This window comes from Bacillus rossius, chromosome 15 (assembly GCF_032445375.1).
Source record: "Bacillus rossius redtenbacheri isolate Brsri chromosome 15, Brsri_v3, whole genome shotgun sequence".
NCBI lineage: Eukaryota > Metazoa > Arthropoda > Insecta > Phasmatodea > Bacillidae > Bacillus > Bacillus rossius.
The window spans coordinates 11,971,743-11,984,634 of record NC_086342.1 but is presented as its reverse complement, the minus strand read 5'-3'; the positions used below and the strand labels follow the sequence as shown (position 1 = coordinate 11,984,634).

At 39.5% G+C, this 12,892-nt stretch overlaps 1 protein-coding gene across 1 annotated transcript in view; it reads right to left on the bottom strand.

Annotated features, from left to right (window-relative positions):
- The window catches only part of LOC134539194 (esterase E4-like), a 333,286-nt gene that overhangs the window by 221,837 nt on the left and 98,557 nt on the right, over positions 1-12,892 (bottom strand). The window lies entirely within an intron of this gene.

Here is a 12,892-nt window from a genome sequence, read left to right as displayed (position 1 = left end):
CCCTCTTCCACGCCACTTGTTGCTCCAGTACGAGTCTGCCACGACTTCACGGACATAAGACAGCAGCCGCCAGGGTTGCTCCTCCCAGTCTCCCTGGCAGAATGCAAATCCGTGCTTCCACCTTTACCCCCCCCCCCCCCGCCTTAACCCCTCTCTCCGTTCCCCATTCCGCGAGCTTTCTTTCCTCTCATAAATTATCCACCCCTCCAGTTACCTTCGCTGGAAGATATTTCCCTCTGCGCTGTTTCCGAAAGGGCGGGGCCGATAGCATCAAGACTCCCCAACAAAAATAGTAGATTAGTAGACCTCTTTCCTGATTCCTCCACTCCCCCCCAATCTTCCTCCACCGAAAGGCGCTTTTTTTCCTCTCGCCGTTCCACAATTTGTTCTCTTCTTTTGTGTTCCTCCATGTGTTCGCCTATCTCTTTTTCTCTGGGCTGCCAATAACTAGAACTCTTCAGCATTTCTTTTCTTTTTTTTCCGTTCGGCATTCCGGCGCCATTATCCCATTGGTCCTTGTAGCCTGAGGCCAGACGTCACCCCCTCCCCCTCCCATGGAATAAAATGGAGCATTTCACTCGGCTTAATGGCGTCATAAATCGGAGCTGCGCGTTCGCCCTCCGAGCTCGGGTTCGGCATGGAATGGGTCTCCCGTCGTGTGGTCGTGCGACAAACGCGCGCGTGACGTCAGAGACTCTGCGTTCCGTCTTCGGGACGCCTGGATCCCTGGTCACAGGTCAAACCCCCCCCCCCCCCTTCCCGCCCGCCGTCCTTTTCTGACAATACAGGTGGACCCTCGCGTTCGCACCTTGAACTGGCTGTCTGGACATGAAGTAGCTCGGCTTCTGGGTTGTAGCCGTGTCCTTGGCAAATAATTCACCGACGTTTCGGTCGTCATTGCAGTCGCCATCATCAGGAAGCAGTTACCTACCTACCTACCTACCTGCTCCCTGATGATGGCAACTGAAATGTCGACCGGAACGTCGGTGAATTATTCGCCAAGGACACGGCTACAACCCAGCAGCCAAGCTACTTCAGACAAATGGCCGTGAAAGCCTGCGAACATTATTGGTTTGGACGTATCTTAATTTATCACTGGTACAAATTTTACATTCCTTTAAGGGCGCCCGCCTACCCACGGCACACACACGGTGCGCAGAGCTTCATGAAAAACAACGTGATTTCTAAACTACTCGAGATATTCGAGTGTGGTCTGCTTGCGAAAAGCATTCAAGAGTTTGCTGAGGACCGATAAGTACTTTTGATTTCGGATTTAAGTTTTTAAACTTTGTTTTTAGAAGAGTGAAAAAGGCTAAAACGCGAGTTTTCTGAGTAATTTCTAGGCGTAAAACAACCGGTACAGATTTTTGAAAGAGCTCAAGGGCCTTGCATTACTCCTTCATCTTCATTTCTCGGCGATATAATGTTACGGTCACCGCTCCTGTGATGACGAGAAGACTGCACGCCAGTTCAGAGTCTCGAACTTAGAGGTTATACCACGCTAGAAATACCAGCGAGCGTCGCGCTTATCATTCTGCCTCACTAACGCAGATACGCCCTGACCAGACGGGCTCCTTAGGTGATATTTTTCTTCTCTCTGTCATTTTAACCCTTACGATATATTTAAGAGTCGAGGCTTGAATTTTCAAAGAATATCTATTCTATAACGTGTACTAACGCAGTACAATGCTCTTTAATTTGTTTCTTCAGATCATATTATTTAAACTTATTTTAAAAACTATTCTTCAGTGTATTAAATATCTTTCGGTATTGCCGTTAAAAATATATTCACGTTCGATCATTCTGCAAAATCGTTATTTCAAAACGATTGTGGTCCGAACGCTACGGATTAAAGACGAATTTTTGTTTTGTGAAACGGAATCGCTAATTAATCTTAGGGCAACCTGCCACTCCATCCGAGAAGTAAAATCAATGTTCTGAGACGAAGTGCCTGAAGCAAAATGAATCATCGACGCCAATTTTTTTTTCCTGACAAATATCTCGGGAACCAAAGTGAACAAATGAAGATTGATCTAAGCGCGTGGGCACTGGGAACCCTGATACCAGCTTCCCCCATTCATCAACAGATTACACGTCATTTTTTTATTTCTTGCCCGAAGAAGGAAACAAATGCTTCAAAACTTGAATTTCTCCATCTATAGCTTTTAAACGTGAAATCAAATTTTCTCACGAAAGCTTCATGAAAATGGTTACATTTTAATGCACGTGTCCTCACATTTATTTTATGTTTTTTTAAATTGTGGTAATTGTCTAGAAGAGCGGCTTCTGCATAAAGAGAATGACGTTTCCAATGTGTTATTCTAGAGTTGGACCATTCATTTTGGCGGTGACGTTGAAAGAGAAATGCGAGATTTCGAGATTTTAACTACATGCAAAAATTTCCTGCACAAGTGCACGTACTCCATTTAGCGACCTGTCAGACGGAGGAAGCCTCTTTCTTCGCTTTTACTTTCCGAGCGTTGCCCTCAAAGAGCCGCCCACGCCGACGATGCAACACACGCAGAAAACATTTTCAGTGCTTTCACAAAAGATTCACTTTGGGAACCAGTTGCCAAGAAATAGTTTGAAATACGACAAAAAAGATTTTGTAACTTTGTATAACACATGCGAATGGTTATTTTTTGCATAAACGAAGTCCCGTTTTTCGAGATAATACTCAGAATTTCTTATGACAATTGGTGCATAATATAATATTTTAATTGATTTTTTCATTCAAGCAGTTAATACTGAAAAGTAATTCGTGGAACGGTTTAAAAATTTACTTCAACTATTTACTGGGACAACACAAAGCATAAACGCCAGGGTAAAAATCCGAAAACAGTATAACTAGGAATAATATTTTGTAGTGATACAGTTATTTTCATGCAAATTCACAAATTTACAAATAGCTGTAATTTTGCATGAATATTTCTGTTCCATTTAGAAAAAAGACTAAATTTACAGTGTGGAGATTATGTTGAGAAATAAAAAAAAATAGTTTTGAAGTGATTACCTCAGTAGGTTATTATTTATTAACTTTAGTGTCCTACGTATTGCGTTTCCCTCGTAGTAGGTACTTCCCAAAAGAGAAACAATTGGGCTCACGTTTGCCGCTCAGGGATGTGAAATTTTATCACCACAAAGATGAAACATCCCAAAATAGTTTTCAGCAAGTTAGTGTTGCAGGTAAAATTTAATTTTGATTTAAATTCATCTATAAAAATGAAATTTCAGGAAATTGTTGTATGTTTGACTATAAATCAAAACACAAGGCAATATTGGATAAGTTTAAAGAACTCCGTCAAATATATTTTTCTTCAAGTTTTAAAATCACGTGATAAATTTATATTACACACCATCAAGACATATAGTGTTTGTTTTGTTTGTGGGGGGAAGGGTTGTGTTTGAGATCTTGAACCGATCAGAATATCTAAAACTCTGTAAATCTGTCGGTGATTGGATTTCCCCACAAATATGTTCGAGAACGTAAATTGTTTTATTTGCAGTGCCACAGAAACTATTTTGGCAATAAGTCTCCGAGGATATGGTTTTTCAAAACGTACATATATGTATCGTACTTTTTTTTTAAAACCCTGACTCTCACATGTTCTTGTGAATGTAACAAAAACATCCTTGTAAAATTACAGATATTTTAACATTTACATGAAAACAACTGTATCACCACAAAATAGTGTTCTCAGTAATACTGGGTTCGGATTCACACCCGGGAATGTATGATTTTGTGTCGTATCAGTACATTAAATAGTTAAAGTTATTTGTAAACCGTTCCCTGAATAGCTTTCCAGTATTAACTGCACATAAAATACGCATAATAAAACAAAATTAAGTCAAATTGTTGAAGAATCGATCATCTTGAACATGCTTTCAAAAAAAAAAACTAATGCTTGCATGAAACATCAAATGAAATATATAATTATGCACCAATTTTCGTGAGATATAATCGGTGTCATTTAAAAAAAAACGAATTTCATACATGAAAAAATAACCATAGCCATGTGTTGTACGAAATTACAGTATCTTTCTTTGTAGTGTTACACTGAGGGAAAGGTTCGTTTGCCTCAACAAAATATTTGTTTATATATGGCGTAATAAATATATTTTGTTAATTCAAACAATTTTTTTGCAGTAGGAAAGATTCTGTTGACCCAACAAAAATATATTGTCAACTCAAATGTATATTTGGTTAGTTGTAACAAATTATTTTTGTTACTTACTGAGTTTGGTTAAAATAACAAAATATTTTGTTCCACCAAGTAAATATTTGTTTCGACACATATAAACAAATATTTGTTTGATTCAAACAAACCTTTTTTCTCTGTGTAGCAATAGGTTTCAAAAGGGAATCATTTGTATGAGTACAGGGAAAGTTTAACTGCGTGTGTTCGCTCGTCAAGAGCGGGCGATTGTTGGAGGGCAACGCCCGGACCGTAAAAGCGAAGAGGCTTCCTCGGGTTACTTTTTTTTTTACGACGGCTGCGCGGGTTTCGGTCGTCGGAGACGCTCTACGGCCGCGCGACGACCTTCCGGAAACTTCCGCACAGATTCTCCCCGCCACTTCGGTGTTCCGGAAACCCTCGCAGACGTGTTTCGTGTCGCTGACACGGCCGAACCACCAACCCCTGCTCCTTGGCCAATCACTGGACGCGTACACTCAATGCATGCTCGATGAATAGGGACCGGGAAATGTCGCGGGTTCAACGACCTGTAGGATGAACTCCATAGTTCTACGTACTCTCGGTTAAATGCCGCCCACTCATTGGCTGCTGCCTCGTGAGACGTCCCAACGTAGCAGCCTGTGATTCGATAAAGCTTTGGTCGGGCGTTTCTCATTGGCCCAGAGTCATATCCAGGCGAGTTGTGAGTCAATAGCAGAGACAGCACTGAGGTATAACTATTTGTATTTTAGCCTATCGCGAAATTAATTCGCGATTTTTTTTCCAGTCTCTATCGATGAACAGACGACCAGCTTTCAAGTGTGTACATGGGCGTGAAGGCTGTCTCTTGCTAATGAAATACACCGCAAGTGGTTGTATGGTCAAGTGTCTCTCTACCTGCGAAACATGTAAGAGGTTACCAAATTTATAAAAAAAATTGTAAGTTAAAGCAATGTAAAGCAATGTAAAAAAATACTAATTTTGGTTCTGAGACGCTAAATGTCTTGTAAGAACCTTAGTCTTGCAATAAGACTGCGATCGCAGTTCGTGAATAGGTACGGTAGTTCCCTGTAAAAAAGAGTATTTATAAATCAATAATGATTAATTACTAATAAATATACTCACTGTTGAAACACACACACCATAAAAGAAAAACTGTGCGTGTTACTATTTCCTCAAGAAATTCTGCCATTTGGGAACACGCCAAATTTCTGAACGAAATATGAAATTCATAACAGGTAACGCTATCTATGCGGAAATGCAGGGACTATATCACAGCTGACTGCATAGGACACATATGTTTTCTGAAACAAGCGCATGCGCACTCTCTCTGTCTTATTCTTCCGTTCATCTATCTCTCTCGGTTTTTTTTTTTGGGCGGGGGATGAATAATCGCACAATTAGAAGAACGAAAACAAGCAAAGCGACGCATATAACATAGTACTGTTTGGCCAAGTACCTATTCTCCGTCCTTTTCGCGTCATAAACGGAAAACTTTGCGTTTGATGTTGGCCTTGAAATTTGATTCTCATCGCGCCCAAAGAAGTTTCACTTGAAAAAAAAAATGGTTGTCTGTAAAGTCGGTTTCCGGACGATAGTTTAACGTGACGTCATAACAAAACATTGATGAAGTGATTGCATACTTTTATGAATAAAATTTAATCATTTTTATTGAATTATCACTATTTTTTATGGATACAAAGAAGGAGTGAAATGAAATCTACAATTTAATTAATAAATTTACTTTTATTTGCACTCATTAATTCAAATATGTTTATTACTTTAAACGAACAGATTATTTTAACTATAACTTTTATACACGTTTGCTTTTTGACTTCTTTTAAATCTGTGTCATTCTGTTAAGGATAGGACGATGATAGCAAAAGTAGGAAACGAATGGGAGCGTTTCAAGTTTGATGTGCCTCGAAAAAGTCAAATCGATGGTTGTTCCAATCTAAGTGGAAGAGATATAGATGCGGCGCAAGCATACAATGAGCGTAACGGAACAATGTGCGTAACGGGACACTTTTTCGTGCGTGCAGCCGGCGTTCATCGATTTATTAGACGTTGTCACGTCAAAAAAAGGAAACTAGTATAGGACACCCTCTTGCTAGGCGATCTGTCAGGTGGTGCGTGTCGGACCCGCCCTCGGTCGCTATCACCTGGGCAGCCCAGCTAATGGCGGCACAGCTGCGCGTGCGAGGGGCGTAAATCAGTGATCCCTCCCCCTAGTCGGTTATCGAACCCGGAGCCCGTTTAGGTTTAAGTGGATGGACAGCGGCTGTCGCCCGCCCGTGAGACATAGGCGCTTGGACGAGCGCCCCGGCCTGCTCGGGTCAGCTAGTCCTGGCGCTCGCATATCACGTGTCGCGCAGGCGAACGTGAAAAAAAAAAAAAAAAATGTATGGATGGGACGAATCCACATTCTGGTCGAATCCGAATCCTTGTTCGAATCCTCAAGTGTTTGTCATCGAATCTCGAATCCCAGTCCCACACTAAACTTCAACCACATGTTATCAAAAAAATTATCACACATTTATTTAAAAAAAAATTACATTGGCCTATGTATTAAAAAATTACATATGTATTTATAAAATTATTTATTTCAAAAAAAAATTACTTATGTTTTTATTTGGTTAAAATTTTTGTTTAAAAGGGTGAGCATATTTAATCTCTGTGGATCAAGTCTGCTGCGTTCGGTATATTCGACGAATCCAAGATTCGAAAATCCCATCTCTGGAAAAAATGTTTACATCAAGGCAAGTTATTCAACTGTCGCGTTTTTGGGTATGTTCGTGAAAGATTCCTACGAATATTAGACTATTTTGTTATTTTATTGAAATTTTGTAGTCAGGTTTTTTGAACTATTACGCAAAGTATCCCTAACTGACAGGTACCGCTTGAATAATTACGTCGTGGTAAATGTCCACAAGTCCATGTTCTGTCTTCCCACTTTTGGGGCAATGCGTACAATTTGACTTCTCATGGTGGAAAATGAAAATCTACACGTAGTTTCTCGCCTAAGGAATGTACCTGAATAATGCGTGAGGTTGGGTGATGTGAGTTTGGGTGTGGAGCAGCGAGGGAATGAACTGGCATAGTAAATGGGAGCACCCGGAGAAAACTCACAGAACAAGGTAACGTTATCCACATTTCCCACTTGCAAAAATCCGTGTTTTACCGCGCCGTAAATCAAACCCTGATCAACCACTACGCCTCCTAGCTTCTATACTCCATTTTAAAAAAATTCTGCAAACCAAATATAAACAAAAAAAAGCCGATTGAAGCCGAGCTGAAATGCATACACCTATCACATAAAAAAATTACCTTTTTCTTTTTGGTCACCACAATATATTATACCAAAACTTGTTCAGTGTTTATAAAACTGATTATTGGTGGAGACGATGATAATTTTTCGGAATATATTGACTGCGTGGAAATAAAACCACGTTTGCTTATGAAGCATGTAAGTCACCAGATGTCACAACTTAGTAGATAAACCTTAGAAAAGTAAGTCTTCGTGCTTTTATTCGATGGTTCATTTTAATCATAAAGCTAGGCGAAGTTCTGGATAGTTTCATTAGAAGTATTATCTGTTTTTCCTTCACAAGGGTTTGAAAAGTGAAAATGCAACGCAAGTAAGAGAAAATAAAATTATTGCCTTCTATGCAACCCACGTAACTTTTTTTTAGTTTTTTCGCAAACTATCACTTACAATATCAAAGGAGAAAAAAAAATGTAAAAAAAAATTGTTTGAGACTTGGTCAAAATTTACGTTGCGAGATTAGGTGTTTTGAGTAATTTCCAAACGAGTACTTTAAAATACGGTTAATTTATTTTTTATACTAATTTTGTATATCGTAGCTTTGAATATATATACTGTATAGAAGTCGCCAGCCCAGGTTAAAATTTCTAATACGGTTTTGAGGTAGTTGGTTAATTCACCGCCGCAATCGCCACCATCTCTAGGGCATCGACTTGTGGTGGTCCCTAGCGGACAAGTCTCGAACTCTTCAAACACCCCTTCCCCCTCCCGTTGAACGACGTTGAGCTGCAGTGAATGATGGAAGAGGGGAGCGGGGAATGACAGCGGGCGACAGCGCTGCGCTCTAACGTGTAAATAACAACTAAGACGATACAGGGCGTTACGGCAGCGCACTGCAGCGGTGAAGTTCCCAAGCTGCTCATCATAAGCTTCTGAAAAACGTAGAGTAAATCCTATCCACTCGCGACTTCTATACAGTATATATATTCAAAGATCGTAGTTTCTTTGGAGAGGTTTACACTCTGTGCTAGCCTATCTCGGCGGCCAAGACTGCTAGGGGAACAGCAGACACCTGCAGTTTTAATGCCCGCGCCTGGATATGCCGCAACACGCAGCACTTGAGTGTTGGGCGGATTGCGGGTCTCTCTCTCTCTCTCTCTCTCTCTCTCTCTCTCTCGAGCAGGTTCGCCTGCTTGTCACGTCCTTCTTTCGTTTTAGCGGTGAATGTTTCAGTGCGAGGTTTCCCTTCTCTTTTCCTTTTTATCCCCCTTCCGCCGCAACTTGTTCAAGGCAAGGAGTAACAATTCTCCCCTCGGGTGGGGTAAAATTCAGTTCGTGAGGTTGGAAACAATTCCGAGACCAAACATTCATATAAATTTAATACAATTTCGCATAACTGACCCGTGAATAATTTCTACGTATTTGGACTGTTTTAAATTATTCAAACAAAAGCTGGGATAACTCTGCAAGAGGAAGGTTAAATCACAGTGTTTTTAAAATAAAAACAAATATATGATTTAATATTAATTAAATTTAACACATTTTTTACAGGATAAATTTAAGAAATTTTTATCTTGAATAGTCATAAAAAAGGATTTTAAAAATACATTTAGTTGCACATAAAAAAAATTGCATCTGAAGTGGTTGGCAAGCAATTACTAATTCTCCAATAAAAATTGTCTTAAAAAACTACTTTTACATATGTACATAATTTTATATGTGTTAAATTATCATCCCAATCGTTACCAAGATTTGTCACTGAAAATGTTTCCCTAAAAATGAATGCGCAAGATACAGTAACAAGCAAAAGGTTAGCTACTGTTTAAAAATAAATATGAAAACACATATAGAATTTCCAATAAGGTATTAAGTCAGTAAAAAGTTACGACCCCAAAAATAACTGACAAGAGTAATAAAATTGACGAAATAAACTAGGACAACTTTACTGACAGCAGACAAACAGCTCTAGGCAACATAAGTACGAACTTCCTTCTTAACATGAAGTTCTTTCTCTCCGTGAAACCAGAAATAAGCAAATTATGACAATATCCTAAAGTTCATTGCTGATACACGAGAACATACAGATAAATTTTCTGCAGCGAAGTATAAGTTGGATCACTTGTTCTACTGGCCAGAATGGACGGCTAAGGCAATGATGTTTTCACTTGAGAAAAAATATCTTTAATCAATATAGGACTCGTCCATGTGCTTTCATCTACTTCAATGCTGTAGAAGGGAACTGAAACCACTGCAGAATCCCGTTGTTGGCTTCCAAGACCGCGTTTGGAATCTGGCAACAAGAACTAATCGTCATGGAAGACTAAACCATCTTTTAGTGGCTATTCTACTTGCAGGCTCTTCTCTTCGGTGGAATTGTACATGATTTGTAAGACATGTAGCTTCGTCACAAGATTCTATACTTAAGGATGAACCATTCTCTTCAAGACGGAAACCTTCATCGGCTTCAGCTTCGAGGTTTTTTTTTCTCGATAGGAATTCATTAAAATATTCTGAATGTCTGTTGTCAGTAACTGTCGTATGCAGAACAACATCTTCCTCTGGCACAAATTATTAGGTTGTACAAAAAAAAACACAGTTAAAAATAGTTTACACCCAACTAGGACACTAAGATAAATTCGAACTGATTTGAGTGAGGATAACTTAGTCAACTTAGTAAATTTTGAAGGTCAAGATCATCCCAGATGACGCACAATCCAAGATGGCAGACCGGCGCTCCACACCCCTACTCCTGTTTCTAGATCATTTATTGAACATTCGATTACCTTTTCCATGGTTTAAAAAAAAATGTGCTCGAATGAAACATGAATTCATATATAGACTAAATTAATGCTCCAGTTTCCGTAAGAAATACTGAGTACCTCGAAAAAAACATATTTCATGTATGCAAAACTAGAAATAGCCTTGTGTTGTACAAAGTTACAATATGTATCTATTTAATGGCAACTTGTTTCTTAGAGAATCTTTTGAAAAATTACATTTTTTTTTCTCCCGTGTGTAAGTTCCGCGAAAAAAAATTTCGCTGAGAAAGCCTCGATAAAGGTTTAACAGCGTAGACCAGCGGAATCCGCTGCGTGAACAGGAGGAGATTGGGCCTGTATAGGAAGACCGCTGAAACTCTAAACGCAGGGTGTGCATTTTTCAGGCCCTTCTTCGCGTAACGCTTCACAACGTCTCTATTATCCCTCGAACACCTCCGCCTCTGTCTTCTTCTTATTTCTTCCTTTTTTTTTTGTATTCCTTCTTCTTCTGCCGGAGGTTTTTCCCTCCCGAAGAATCCATTCAACATCTCTGACGGGCCGGGGTTTCCGCGTGGCAGGAAACAGCTCGCGGCCCTGGGGAACATGATCCGAGCGCTCCCAGCCATCACAGCGAGATGACGTGCGCGCGGGCGAAGATATCTCATAAATTCACCCGGATAAAGTTTCCCCTACGCTCGAAAAAAAAAAAACTTTCAGCACTCGCCAGTCATGTGTAAACACCCAACCTCGGTAACGAGAAACATTCATGGTTCTCATGTTGCAAATGCACGAAACTCAAGACACTAAACTTAACGTAGATACGCAAATTATGGAGGAGCTGAATTGTTGCTCCTTGGAAGGGCAGCCCTTCAGGATTTATATGGCAATGGTTAGATGAGGTTAGGTTAGGTTAGGTTAGGTTACGTTAGGTTAGGTCACTTTACAAACTAACCACTGTCAGAAAAATCCTGAAGGTTTGCCCATCCAAGGGGCAACAATTCAGACAACCTTTCAAAAACACTACTCTCAGAAAAATCCTGATGGGCTGCCCTTCCAAGGGGAAAATTTTCAGGATTATTTAAACACTTAAAGAAACATGTTTTCAGAAATTGGATGGGCTGCCCTTCCAGTCACTGTACAACCAAACCATTGCCAGAAAAATCCTGAAGGGCTGCCCTTCCAAGGGGCAGCATTTCAGTCGCCCCCAAATTAGGTTTTCAACTACATTTACTGATGAGAATCACATGTAGTTTCCGCACCCGCCGCTAAAATTCGCTGCCGCAGCAGCTACGTCTACATTTTAATCAATTGATTACCAGATCTAAATTTCAAACAACATAATGAAACGGCTCCGATCAAAGTGAAAAAGACGTGATAAATACAAGATCCCGTCTTTGGACACGATTTTCGACAACGAATGTAATATAAAAATACTACCCATCATTTGAAATTCAATAAACATTTGACACTTCAATGTTTCCCTTTGGCTTTGTGAACTTTGGTTCGCGCAACACACCACAGACGGCAGCACCGTGGTTACACATTTCCGTTCCTAAGGTGTTACACATCACAAGCTTGTGTGCATGGCCGATACGCCCGTAGGAAGTGAAAACTCGCAGATAATAGGGTAGGGAATTTGTAAGGAGCACAAATATTTGCATCACGCGCACAGGCTTGCAAACACACTAGGGCTACAGAAGTGTGTACATGTTTGCAATTGTATAACTATGCGTGCAAGTGACCATACATGCAAGAGTTCTAGTACACAAGAGCGCAAGAATGCAAGTTTTTTATGACGCAAACATTACATCGAGGTCTCCTCGGCAAGTAGTTTGATAGATAAAATATAATATGTAGATTCTCATTTAATAAATTACACAACAGTAGTTCATACTGTTGGTTCACAATTGTAACGATCGTAGTGATTAAAAACCTTGAAAGAGTCTTCAAGTTGTCTGACACTGTTTTATTCGTTACAGTATGAAGTACCTGGCGTTGCCCGGGCTAAACACATCATAAATAAGGAAAATCACTACCGATTTTCAAGTCTGTAGAATATAAAATCGAAAAAAGGAAAAAAATCTGATGTTTAAATCTCACTTATTGCACATAATCGGTGCAAAACGGCTACGCATCAGCAAAATCGGAACGCCAATCTTCAGATTCATTTTGTGGGAAGGCAGGTAACCCCTAGGCAAGACGTGACAGTCGCATCAAATGATTTCAAATTCAAAGTAACGCCATTTATTAACGAGGTGCTAAACTGAACTTTTTTAGCGCCTTTAGTTCGCGAGCTTCACTATGCTTATGGGTTTCGCCAAGGATAACAATGATATAATTTATACTTTTTTTGTTTATACATAATATTGAATTTTAATAATTTGCTCTTTTTAATTTTCATCTTTATATAACTAATGTAAAGTTTCTTAGGTTACCTATATTTTATATATTTATTTCTCAGCTATTATACATTTACAAATGTTTACAATCGTCAAAATACCGCATGTACTTTAAAGTGACTAGATGCACTCACATACAAGCTTGCTTTCGTGAGTGCTAAATTTCCTGGTTAATTAAGTGAATATTGTTAACAATGTGTAAAAAAATGTGAAATAAATTATTATTATTATTATAACGAGAGGAAGTTGCCAGACCATTCTGTATGGCCGTGTGGCGAACATATAGAACTGACA